Source organism: Protopterus annectens, chromosome 5.part0 (assembly GCF_019279795.1).
Source record: "Protopterus annectens isolate FY-2018-M chromosome 5.part0, PAN1.0, whole genome shotgun sequence".
In the NCBI taxonomy this organism is placed as follows: Eukaryota; Metazoa; Chordata; order Ceratodontiformes; family Protopteridae; genus Protopterus; species Protopterus annectens.
The window spans coordinates 1,101,928,041-1,101,940,049 of NC_056735.1; the positions used below are offsets into that span (position 1 = coordinate 1,101,928,041).

Here is a 12,009-nt window from a genome sequence, read left to right on the forward strand (position 1 = left end):
AATGTACATTTGTGGCGAATATAGGTGAACTGTCAATGCCTACCATTCCAATAACTTTTAAGAGTAAACAATATTACACTTGTTACACAAGAGGGATTGTATATCTAGTTTATTGTACTTTCTGTTGGGCTTATTACGTAGGGAAGACAGAAAGACATTTACGACAAAGGATATATGAACACATGTATGATGTCAATAGGAAAAGGGAAACAAATGCACTTTATAGACATACATTGTCATGTACAGAAGCTAATTTTAAATTTTGGATTTTGGAAATGCTACCTAGGAATAGTAGAGGGGGAGACTGGGAAAACCAGTTAAGTTACAGAGAATTAATCTGGCAACTGCGGATGGATTCTAACACACCCCCAGGGATGAATGATTATGTGTCACTTTTATCAGCCCTAAGGTTAAGGGCTAATACGGTAAAAGTTAATAAAAGAAAATCAATGAACAAGAGTAAACAGTAAAAACGTGAACATGACTAATACAATCAATATATAAAATACAATATTATATATATATATATATATATATATATATATATATATATATATATACATACAATATACATATATATATATTTTTAGTTATCAGTGTTTAATTTTATCCTTTATCATTCTTACTTCATTTCATATATATTTATTTTTGTGTTTCACACTATGAAGTAAAGGTTATTTCATTAGGGACATCCTTATTATGAATTTACAGTGAAGAGACTTGTTATTTATTATAGTGTTCTTTTACGCTTTGAAGTCTTACGATGTTTTACTATGGTACAAGTTTTTAGATGTTTTTTATGACATTTTTTATAATATATTCTTATGATATATATTCAACATATACACATACATTTTATAACTTTTATATTTCATATATTTCATATAAATTTATTTTTTATATACCTATGTTACGTTATATTATATCAACATTGTATTTATATCTTGCCCTGTAGCTTTTATTCTTAACCACAGTGATTATTGATTTGAATGTTTTTAATTGAACTAAACTGCAATTAATTAGCATAATACAGTATAAATAAGTCAGCGGACAAATACTATTCATTCTGATGAAGTTTCCAGTATTGGAAATGAAAGCGCTTAATCTATCTATTGTATTGTTTTGTTTTAAGAATACACTATATTAATTATTACATGGTCGTGGACTGAACAGTTCTTTACGGAGACTACTGCTATTATGAATGGGTTGTGGGACTGCCTTTATTGGAATCCTGTATAGCGGAGAAAATCTGGTGTTACTACTTTTCAATGTATTTCTCCGTTCTTCCATTCTGTGTGTTTTTACTTCTTCAGACAAAAACAAAAGGATAAAACACTCCTTAAATATTAAATTACAACTTATGTCACTAATACAACACTTCTAATTAATGTTAAAACATGCCCACCAGCACCCTCAATTCATAGTAGAGCATAAAACCTTCATAAATCTGTGAATTGTTAAAAACTATATAAAAACTACTGCTATTACGAACGGGTTGTGGGACTGCCTTTGTCTGAAGAAGTCTCTGAATAAGCAGAGACGAAAGCGCTTATCTCATTGTGTTTTACCTTGTTTAATAAAAGTTTTCATTATACTACAACAGCTTGTGGAAAATAATGGATTTTTTTTTACATCACTGTGATCCCCAGCTCTGCTTGTGCTTATTTTCTTGCTATTTTTGTGACTTTTTCGTTGACTTGGACATGGCAAAAAATGTTTTGGAGAAGGAATGAAGTTTAAGAGAATGCGGGAACTGAATAAATTATGTAATATTGCTTAGATTACATTATATATAACAATATATGTGATGTATAACGTTTATAACTGTTAACTTGTTAATATGGTCGGATTACTTTTGTATAAATGTTGTTTGCCTATGTCACAAGCGATAATTCAATTAATGTGTTTAAAAAAAAAGGATCATGCTACTCACTCATCCATAGCCTACAATCTGAAGATAAAGTAGCACAGATACTTAAGGGATCCCCCCTGACGTAGACAAAATGGAAGCTTAGGGCAAGGTCATTAAGTGAGAAGTGGTTGGCCCACAAACTCTTGCTAGTCAAGGATAAGCTCAGAACCTGCAGTCTGATGAGCCAACTGGATAATGGACGTACCAGAAGGAGGTTCATTCCTGCTATATATGTATACACTTACAAATGTGCAGTATTCATTACTGAAAGTATTATTTCTATGAAATGCATAAAGTTTAAAACAATGAGTACCAAGGTCACACAGAGAAAACAATCAGTAAAAACTTAAGAAAAATCTAGCCAAGTTAGACTTTCTACTGTGTGATTCCTTGTAACCTCTTGCATTAGAGGTAACATGGGATATATGCAAATGACTCTTTAAGACCATCAGGTGGTTCAGCTATATGGCAGTTTATACCCAACTGATGTCCATAACCATTAGGGTGACTGCAAAATATCATAACTAACAGCCATAAGAAGGCTGAAACCTGCATGTCAACAGCTAGTGGAGTTTGGCTTTATTGGCCTGAATTTGTCTATAACAGACTTAAAAAAGGAAAACAAAAGTCATGGACATTCAGAACTGCCATATAGCTGAACCACCTGATGTTCTTAAGGGGTCATTTGTGTATATTTTACGTTACCTCTAATGCAAGAAGTTACAAGGAATCACACAGTGGAAAGTCTAGCTTGGCTAGATTTTTTATTTAGTTTTTACTAAATGCATAAAGTTTCTAAAAATGCAGTGTTCTTCAGTGTAGACCACAAATCATTTCTTACTGTGCTACTTGTGGAAGTCGGTCATTATTTCCGGAATACTTAAAAGATGCACAATATGATTTTTCCAGAGTTAGCCACACCCTTGGCAGTGGGGGCAAACTAGAAACTTAATTATGTGCATTCATCTTACTGCATGCTTAAGTATTCATATTGTTATTTGTAGAAATGAAGGAATCTCTTCCTTACAGCTACTTTTGATTACATTAAGTCAGGAAAACACAGACAGATCTACTCAGGGCATACTGCAGAGCACACACAAACAATATGAAGCAATGCGAAAGTTGTTAGGATTATCCAACCCCACCCCCAACCAGGTTAAGATGAACCCAATACAAATGTATCCAAGCAAAGAAAGACAGGATATGCTGCAGCGTTTACTTGCAGCAAATGATATTAGGAAGAAATAGTAATATGAAATAAAAAATTGTCACTGAATACACACAATAATTCACCTTTGTTAGTAAATTGTATAGGGTGTACAAAGGCCTACTCTGTGCTGTTTACTAAATGTGTCATATCTGATTAAATTAAAAAATGATCATCTTACACAGCTAAGCATTTGAAAGAAAAAAAAACATGCATCCCTTTTGTTCTTTACTCTGTAGCTGAAGAGATTAGTTATAAAAGACAGCAAAACCCAAAGAAGGCTTGAAAGGCTTTCTGAGGGTGCTTGTGAGCATGCAGACATTACTCATGCTTATGAAATCAATAAGTAGGATAAAGCAACCTCTTCTATTGAAATATATAATTCTTTACAAAACATTCAGATATAAGTAGTAATCAAAGCAGACCTACAGAAATAATGTAATATCAAAATCTTTTCAGCACAATCCATATTAGAAAATATTCTGCAATATGGTACTAAGTGTAAAATGGAATACTATTTCTTATCTTATACCTGCTTATTAGATGCTGAGTAAGCATTATCATCGATCTATGCAGTGATTTCACATATAATTATGACTGAATTTATGGTCACCATTTTGTGCATCTTGTTACCCTCCTCTTTTTTATTTTAATCATGGATTACTTTATATTTGATTTTTTTTTCTCCTTTATCTCCCAGTTATGTTCTTTGTGCCATAGGTCCAGAGATCCCAGAAGCAGGGGAAGAACATTCCTCCCAGGTTAGGGGATATTCCAGACCACCCTTTGCCCACACAGGGTTGGGGCAGTGACTCCAGTCTTGTAGGCATCCTAAAAAGAGATAACCTGGAAAGGCTCGAATGTTGTTGAGCTTTGCGACTTGGTCTAGGATGTTTATTATTTATTTATTATTTTATTTAACATTTGTTTACAGGGAAAGTCTGAATGGATACAGGTCCTTTTTCAGCAGAGGCCTGGGGAGAAAAGCTCCATGAGTAACAATAAATTTTAATGCACATGTTACAATAATCAATAAAGTACAAAGTAAACAAAATGTAGTATACATAAGAAAATAAAAATGTGTTACATCTTGACAACAAAACCTAGGCTTTGAACATAGCTAGTACTATTTTGAATGTATGACTTATGTCAAGATAAGGTTAAGACAGGACATTAGGAATAAAGGATTAAACACAGGGCAAGAAGTTGGATATGGTTGGGGTATACTGTGATGTATCAGAGCATTCATGAGGGGTTAGTACACTTATTTTTTAGATGAGCTTTAAATGAAGGCTTAAAGTGGTTAGTGGGGAGTCCCATATATGAGATATATAGTATGAAAATAAAGATTCTCCTGTAGTGTTGTTGGCCTTGGAGACTGTGAGTTAGTTCTTATTGTTAGAGTGAAGTGGTCTGCTAGAACTGTAAGGAAGGATGAGATTTTGTAGTGCGGGGGTTCTGGTTGGTTGTGTTACAATTTTGTGAATTAGTGAGAGTTGGTTGTAAAGAATAATGTTGGGAAGCTCAAGCCATTCTAGTATCCTTAAGGCTGTAGAATGATGTGTTCTATATGGGCAGTCAGATGCAACCTTAGCCATTTTATTATAACATGCTTCTAGCTTAGATAAGTCAGTTTTACTTAGATTAGTTAAAATTGGAGAGGCATATAGTAGAGTGGAGAGCAGATGGGTTTGTGTTAATGTAATTTTGGCCATTGTGGTTAGTAACCTTTTGTGCCTATATAGACTTTCAAGTTTCTTATGGGCTTTTTTATATAGTTAGGGAGACATACAAGTCAAATTTTAGGTTATTGTCTATTTCCACTCCAAGAAGCTTTGTATGGGTTGTCGGGGAGATGACAGTATTGTCTTTGGCTATTATGTTAAATGGTGGGCATGAGGTAGATGTCTTGTTAGGTTGGAAGGGTAATAATTTAGTTTTGTTTGGATTCAGGATTACATGGGCATTGGCTAACGATGTTTCAACAGAAGTGAAAGATTTCTGTGTTTGAGAAATAAGAGCTGATAGAGAAGTGGCAGTAGAGATGAGTGTTGAATCATCTGCATACTGCATTACAGAACCATGTGGAGTAGCTGTGTGTAGATTATTAGTAAAGAGGGAGAAAAGGAGAGGGCCCAAGACAGATCCTTGGGGGACACCAATGGATAAAGGAAGGACACATTGTTAATGGGCAGATAAGTAGTTAAGAAACCATGCTGTGGCAGAAGGTGAAAAGGAGAGTTCAGTTAGTACATTTATTAGTTTGGAATGGAAGACCATATCAGAAGCTTTTGATAAGTCTAGAAAGATGGCAGATACAAAGCTGTTGTTACTCCTGTGATGGTTTATGGTATTAGTGAAGGATAAGAGAGCTGTAGTGGTACTATGTGATGGGCGAAACCCATGCTGAGTGTTTGAGAGAAGGTTATTTGTTAGTAAGAATTTCATGACCTAGAGATGAATACACCTTTCGTGTAGCTTAGAAAGAGGTGAAAGAATACCAATTGGCTGATAATTTGTCAGTTCTGCGGAAGATCCCCCTTTATGAAGTGGGATTGCATGGGAAATTTTCCAAAGTTGAGGGACCTTGTTTTCGAGAATGGATCTATTTATAAGGACTGATACTGGGAAGGCTATAGATTCAGCTGCAATTTTGAGGTATTCATTGGGTACGTTATCTATGGCAAGTGTAGTAGGTTTTAGTTTCTGGAGTAGTTTTTTTTTAGTGGCTGTAGGAACTGGGGAAACAGAATGAGGCATTGCTGGTTGTAGACTTAAGGCTGGTTTGGTATCAGGAGTAGGAGGTTGCTGCTTGGAAAGGGCAATTATAGATTCAGTAAATGTTTGATAAAAATGGTAGCTATGCTATCGGAATTGTTGTGGATGTTTGGAGTTGGTGTAGTAGATTTTCCTGGGTGACGGACTGAGTTTATAGTTGACCAGAGTTTTTGACGTCTTTTTTTTTTTTATATGTGCTGGATTTGATGGTGAAGGGGCACCTTTAGTCCATGCAGGACCTCCTGCAGTGGGTGCAAAACTCACTGCTACAGTTGGCTCAGGAAAATGAGCTAGTAGTGACCTCTGCCTCCATGTTACTGGGGCCCTTCCCTACACAACCATCAAGGAGTGGAAACATTTGGAGCCATCCAGGCCTAGCTGGGCACTGCTGTAACTCCTCTCTACCTCCCCCATCTTCCCTAATATTCTTTTCTACACTCTCTTTTCCCACTTCATTTCCCAACTTCCTCTCTCATAATTGTTTTTTTTGAAAAATGGGGGTCTATCCCCCACCCAAAGTACAGAGACCCACATCTTGCAGCATAAACTTGTTGATGTCTTCCTTCTGTGTGTCTATTATGTTATGTCTCTCTGTTATCCAGATTTCCTATCTTCCTCTTTCACACCTTTCAAAGAACCAATCCACATAAGGACACCCCTACAGTCAATACATAAACCCATTTATATGCTTTTAAAATTCATTCTGAATAGCTGTACTGAACGCCACTTGCCTTAGCTGCCCTCCATTACTTTAAGCAGACTTGCACAGTGCCTCACTCATTCACAACTTCCGAAACAAATTTGATGTCAGTTGAGACTTTGCACACTAACCGATTAATTCCTATATAACAAAACCATTATTTTCCATTTTAAGCAATTTTAGAATGTGTGCATTTCTTTGTACAGGGTTTTACATTGCCATAGTCATTGTAAATAGCCTGCGCTCACTAAATTTGCATACAGGCATAGCTGAGCTCTCTGCAGATACCTGCTGTGAAAGAGTGAACCTTAGGACTATAAATACCACCCTATATAAGTGCATTTAGGTAACATAGAATCATTTTGTTCCCTAGTGATAACCAATAAAATCCACATTCTAGCATCTCGAACATTATTCTAGAACCAACCTATTACACGTATCACTGAAATAATGTCAAAAGTACTAACAGAATTCATCTACCCCCAAATGGACTGTAACCAGATATTCGAAGATGCATCAGAAATAAGGCTTATAACTAATAAGATTCAGAAATTATTCTGAAACACACACACATATCACAGAGTATAGTAATACAAAAAATGTGACAGAAGTGTGGCCATAATTTCACACTATGATCTCCTGCTTTTTCAGTGATATGCAGATCTTTCACAGTATACCATAAGAAGGTCTATATCAAAATTCCGAAGAGGGAAAACACCAAATGTGTAAACGTTGAATCCTAAATATCGAATTGTGAAAATAGCAAAGCCTCAGAACATCGAAATCTTACCTAGGGCAAGATTTTGGTGGGCCATTCAGTGGCTTCACTATTTCCTCCACTGTGGTGCGAGAGTTACGGACCTTAGGGTTAGGGTGCGGGTTAAGGTAAGTGGATAGTTAGTAATGTATGTATGGTGTAGTGTAGGGTTGTGTTTTGTTAACTGTATGTGTGTGTGTGTGTATTAATTAGTCTGTGCATAGATTTGTAGGGTATGTTTGCAATAGTTAAGGACCTTAGGGTTAGGGTGTGGATTAAGGTAAGTGGACAGTTAGTAAAGTATGTGTGGTTTAGTGTGGGGTTGGGTTTTGTTAACTGTATGTGTGTGGTTTATTTATTTTGATGTGCTTGTGTTGTGTGTGTGTTTCTCGGAACAGCAATTTTTTTCCCTGGGAAAAAAGTTGCTATTCTGAGCGTTCGATGTTTTCAATATTCGAAATTACAAGTTCGAACATATGGTGTTTGACATTTTGGAATTTCGAATATATGATATAGACCCCCATAAGATACACTACTCTGCACATCATAAAAGACTTGATCTTTTTAGTCTTTTTTCCTTCTTCCGTAAACTATGTACTAAACAGGCCTGCTGTATGGTATTTCTAAAAAGAACCACCTGTACGTTTGTAAGCATTTGTACTCCCCCAACTCACATGTCTTGGTAGCAGAGGAAATCTTACATTAGTCATCTGATAAAACAAAATCAGAATAAAAAATAATAGGTTACATTAAAACTGACTGGAAATCAGCCTTAGACAGCTACAGTAACTCATCCATTTAGTTTTTTTGACTCCACAGATTAATAAATATGACCACAAGAACTGATAAACCATAAAAGTACTGCTGACTGTATATATTATTTTTATAAACCATTCAACAACTGTGATCCTGGCATAATGGTCAACTGATAACACAAGCAATCATTCACCAGATTTTTCTATTTAAAGACATACTACAGCAAACAAATCACTGCATTTCTGCTGCTTTAGGAACACAAACAAATCTGACACTGATTCACTTCTTCCTAAACAAAACTGACACACCTACCTCATTTATCTGTTTTTTTTACTTATTCAGAGTGCTGAAATGCATAAAACCAAAGCACTGCACAGTATTAAAATAAATTAACGGTGTGATTAAAAGCAGTTCAAAATTAGAATACATGCAGTAAAAAAATAAACATGGTCATTAAAATAAATTATTTAAAGTTTAAACAAATGACCCCCCCGGCTTAGATTTAATTACACTCTCCTAAAGAAACAGTAATTCAGGTCAGCTAACCTTTCTGGTGCATTATTAATATGTACCATACAAGACTCAGCTGTATGACACACATCTTTAAATGCAGAAGCAATCATTCTTTCAAGGATTTAACCACAAGTAAAAGCCATGATAACAAGCACAGACTGCCACTGGACAATATCTCACAAATCAGGATACACCGATGTTACTGAATAGATGTCTGAATCACAGACATTCCAGTAAGATTAATGGTAAAATCTCAGTCACTAAACTTGGCATTGACATCACAGACAGGCATCCAAATATCTAGCATTAATTTTAGAACATTCAGATGTCCCTCATGCAAGACTGCCCTATATCATACTGTGGACATCAGGTAGGCTGCATGGAATAAAGAGAAATAATACAGATACCATTTATGTTTTTTATTTTACATTGACTAAGGTGGGCATCAACAAATGTGCTTATAAAGCCTACCAAATAGGTTATAAAAACTGGCCTGTCTTAAGAACATAGACAATACAGTGATCTGAGAAGAAAGGGCACCTGCCAGGAAAGGGAAGGGAAAGAATCTCCTCCCACAATAAAACAGGACTGGAGAAGGGAAAGGAAGGAGGGAACCTACACTGCAGCAATAATCTTGCTCAAATACTTACAGCTAAATGCAAGTATGCTCACACAACTGCACCATGCAGATCAGTGCTGTAGTAACAATTATATTGTGTGGCAACACTACAAAAGCTTTAAATCTGACCAAATAGCTCAGAGGGGACACAAGCTTAGCAGCATTGTAGTGGAAAGGCTTGCATTTCGTCTGGAAAATGTGCCAGTTTGTAATGTCTAGAAAGATGTAATTGGAAGTCCATGTGGTTGTCTCACAAATACTTTAGCCAAAGACATTTCTGAAAAAAGGACTGATTCAGCCTTCCATGTCTTTCTTTTTCCCCAGGTTTGTTGTAACAGATGACTTTGCTTGGAGACAGGTCTTCTCTGCTTGCCTGGCATGAAGGATATAAAAAATGTTTTGACTATCGGAAATCCTTATTACTGTTTAGCTAAATTCTTACTTCTGTGTGTACAGACAACAGGTGCAAAATTGTCTCTCCTATTCTGTGGATTTGAAAAGCACTAGAAGTTAAATAGCCTAGTTTAGTGCCACTTCCTAGACCACAACTGGCACACATGAGGGGCTGCTTATGAGGGCAACCCTGTTTTGTGGAAGGTCATATATGGCACTCTGCATATTAAGAGCTGTAATTCTGACCATTAAAAGCAAAGTCTTCCATGACAGAAACTTTATAAGGGCTGAGCCTGTTGCATGAAACAAAGAAACGTTCATTTTTTCTAAAATGAAGTTCAAGTCCCATGTATGAGGTAACACTGGTTTCTTTGGAGGTCTCAAATGCAGTACTCCCTTTAAAAATGGTCCACTGATGGGACTGCCATTAAATGCGTCTCTACAGGCAAGTAGGCTACAATGGTGCACAAGTCCACTTTAACTGATATGTAGGAAATGCTGTCAAACAAGGTCAAAGATAACTGAAAAGGTCTGTTGAAAGTAAGCTGCCTTACGGCAAAATGCCCAATTCATCTTCATTAAACATGTAAGAATTAAGAATCTGGTCTACTTTGCAAAATAGGCTTGTCACATATCCTGGCCTCTTTAATGACTTGCTGAGACCACGAGAGAGCAGTCCTAGTACAGATCAAGGATTTATTACCCATGTAGCAAGTTTTGAGTGCAAAAGAAATCCTTAATGTTTTTAGAGGTTTCAATGGAAAGACCCTTGATCCACTTCTGCCCAGTTCCTTGATGAAGGAGAATAAAAGCAGTCTTAGCTACAGAGACGCAACCAAGAGTATGTCTGTCCTATTCTGCATAGCTGTTATTACTACTTTCTATACTAGGGGTAATTGAGGAAAGGCATACAGTAGACCTTTGATCTAGTGACTTGAAAACACACCCCTGGTTAACACTGTCCTGTACAGGTACATGGAAAAGTTATCTAGAATCTACAGTTTCTGTAGAACAGGTCCATCTCCATGATGTCTTAAGTAGTTTGAATCTGCAGAAGGGTTTTGGATTAATTTTTTCAGGTGATTTGCCAGGGCACTCTATACTGATGAAAGATAAGAGGCTTGCAGAGTGATGCTGTACTTTGACATTAGATCCTAAGCCACTATGGCTGGACTACATAGGGGGATAAAAATACATGACCTCAGCTACAGACTGCCTTCCCTATCAGGGATTGATATTAAAGTACAGGCAAAGACAAAGAGACAGAGGAATTTTAAGTAAAAAGCCCACTATGGTAGAGTTTTTATCTAAATCTAAAACAGAAGATGCTGTTAAAAAATAGATAATTAGTAGGGCATATAAAACACTGCACAATAAGTATAAGAATCACTCAGAGGAGGTTAGAAAAATCGGGAAGAGAGATTGGATAAGAAATTCACAAGGAAACAATGGGAGAACATATGTAAGGCTCCCAAATATGGAACAACATCTAGAGGACTTAAGATTTTTGCCTGGAAGTGTTAGCATATGTATTTTTATACACCAAGCAGACTACAAATACTTTTTCTCCAGGTAGATGGCAAATGGTGGCTGTATGATTGGGAAGAAATAGGGAACTGGGAAAATGTTTTGGTAGTGTAATGAGTTAGAAGAAATTAAAGATTCTCTACAGAGTATTCTGTCAAAAATATATTTTGCGAGCAAATGGGTGTAACTAAGGAAATTATTTTTTAGCAGGGCTCTGAATTGCCTAGGCATAGTAAAGTCTTGTTAAGCTTAATTCAGGTAGCTGCCAAAAAAGCAATTACTAGAAAATGGAAAACGAAGTCTAAACCAACCATATTTGAACTAGTGAATATTGTAATGTAGATAAAAGAACTGGAAATAGGATCTTTGGAAAATAGTAACAGCTAATTACACTAAAAAATTGGAAATTGTGGGAACAATACATGTGGAACAATGTTTTGGAAGAGGAGTGAGGTTTAAGGGAAGGAGAAAATTGAGGAAATTATATAATAATGTTGGGTGGTTGATAACAGTAGAGAAGTATATTTGTGATATATAATGTTTGTAACAATGAGCATGTTAATATGGTTCATTTTCTTTTATATATGTGCATGCTTGCCTTTGTTGTAAGTGATAATTCAATAAAGCTGTTAAAATATCAGGTGAAAAATACATGACCTCAAGAAATTTAAAGATGGCTGCACAACAGGTTGATTAGAGCTCTCCCAGTATGAAAAGAAAATGAAAACAAGCTAATTAAAACTATTCATATAGGGGAAATTCAGTTGCTGGCTAGTAATTAAAAGGAAATCAACCAGAAAATGAGAAGAAATTCCTCTAGGTGAAAATAATCTTAAAGTTTTTTGCA

General features: G+C 35.9%; 1 protein-coding gene across 1 annotated transcript in view; it reads right to left on the reverse strand.

The window, feature by feature from the left end:
• The window catches only part of REV1 (REV1 DNA directed polymerase), a 4,137,464-nt gene that overhangs the window by 1,054,876 nt on the left and 3,070,579 nt on the right, over positions 1 to 12,009 (reverse strand). The gene's annotated exons all lie outside the window — the stretch shown is intronic.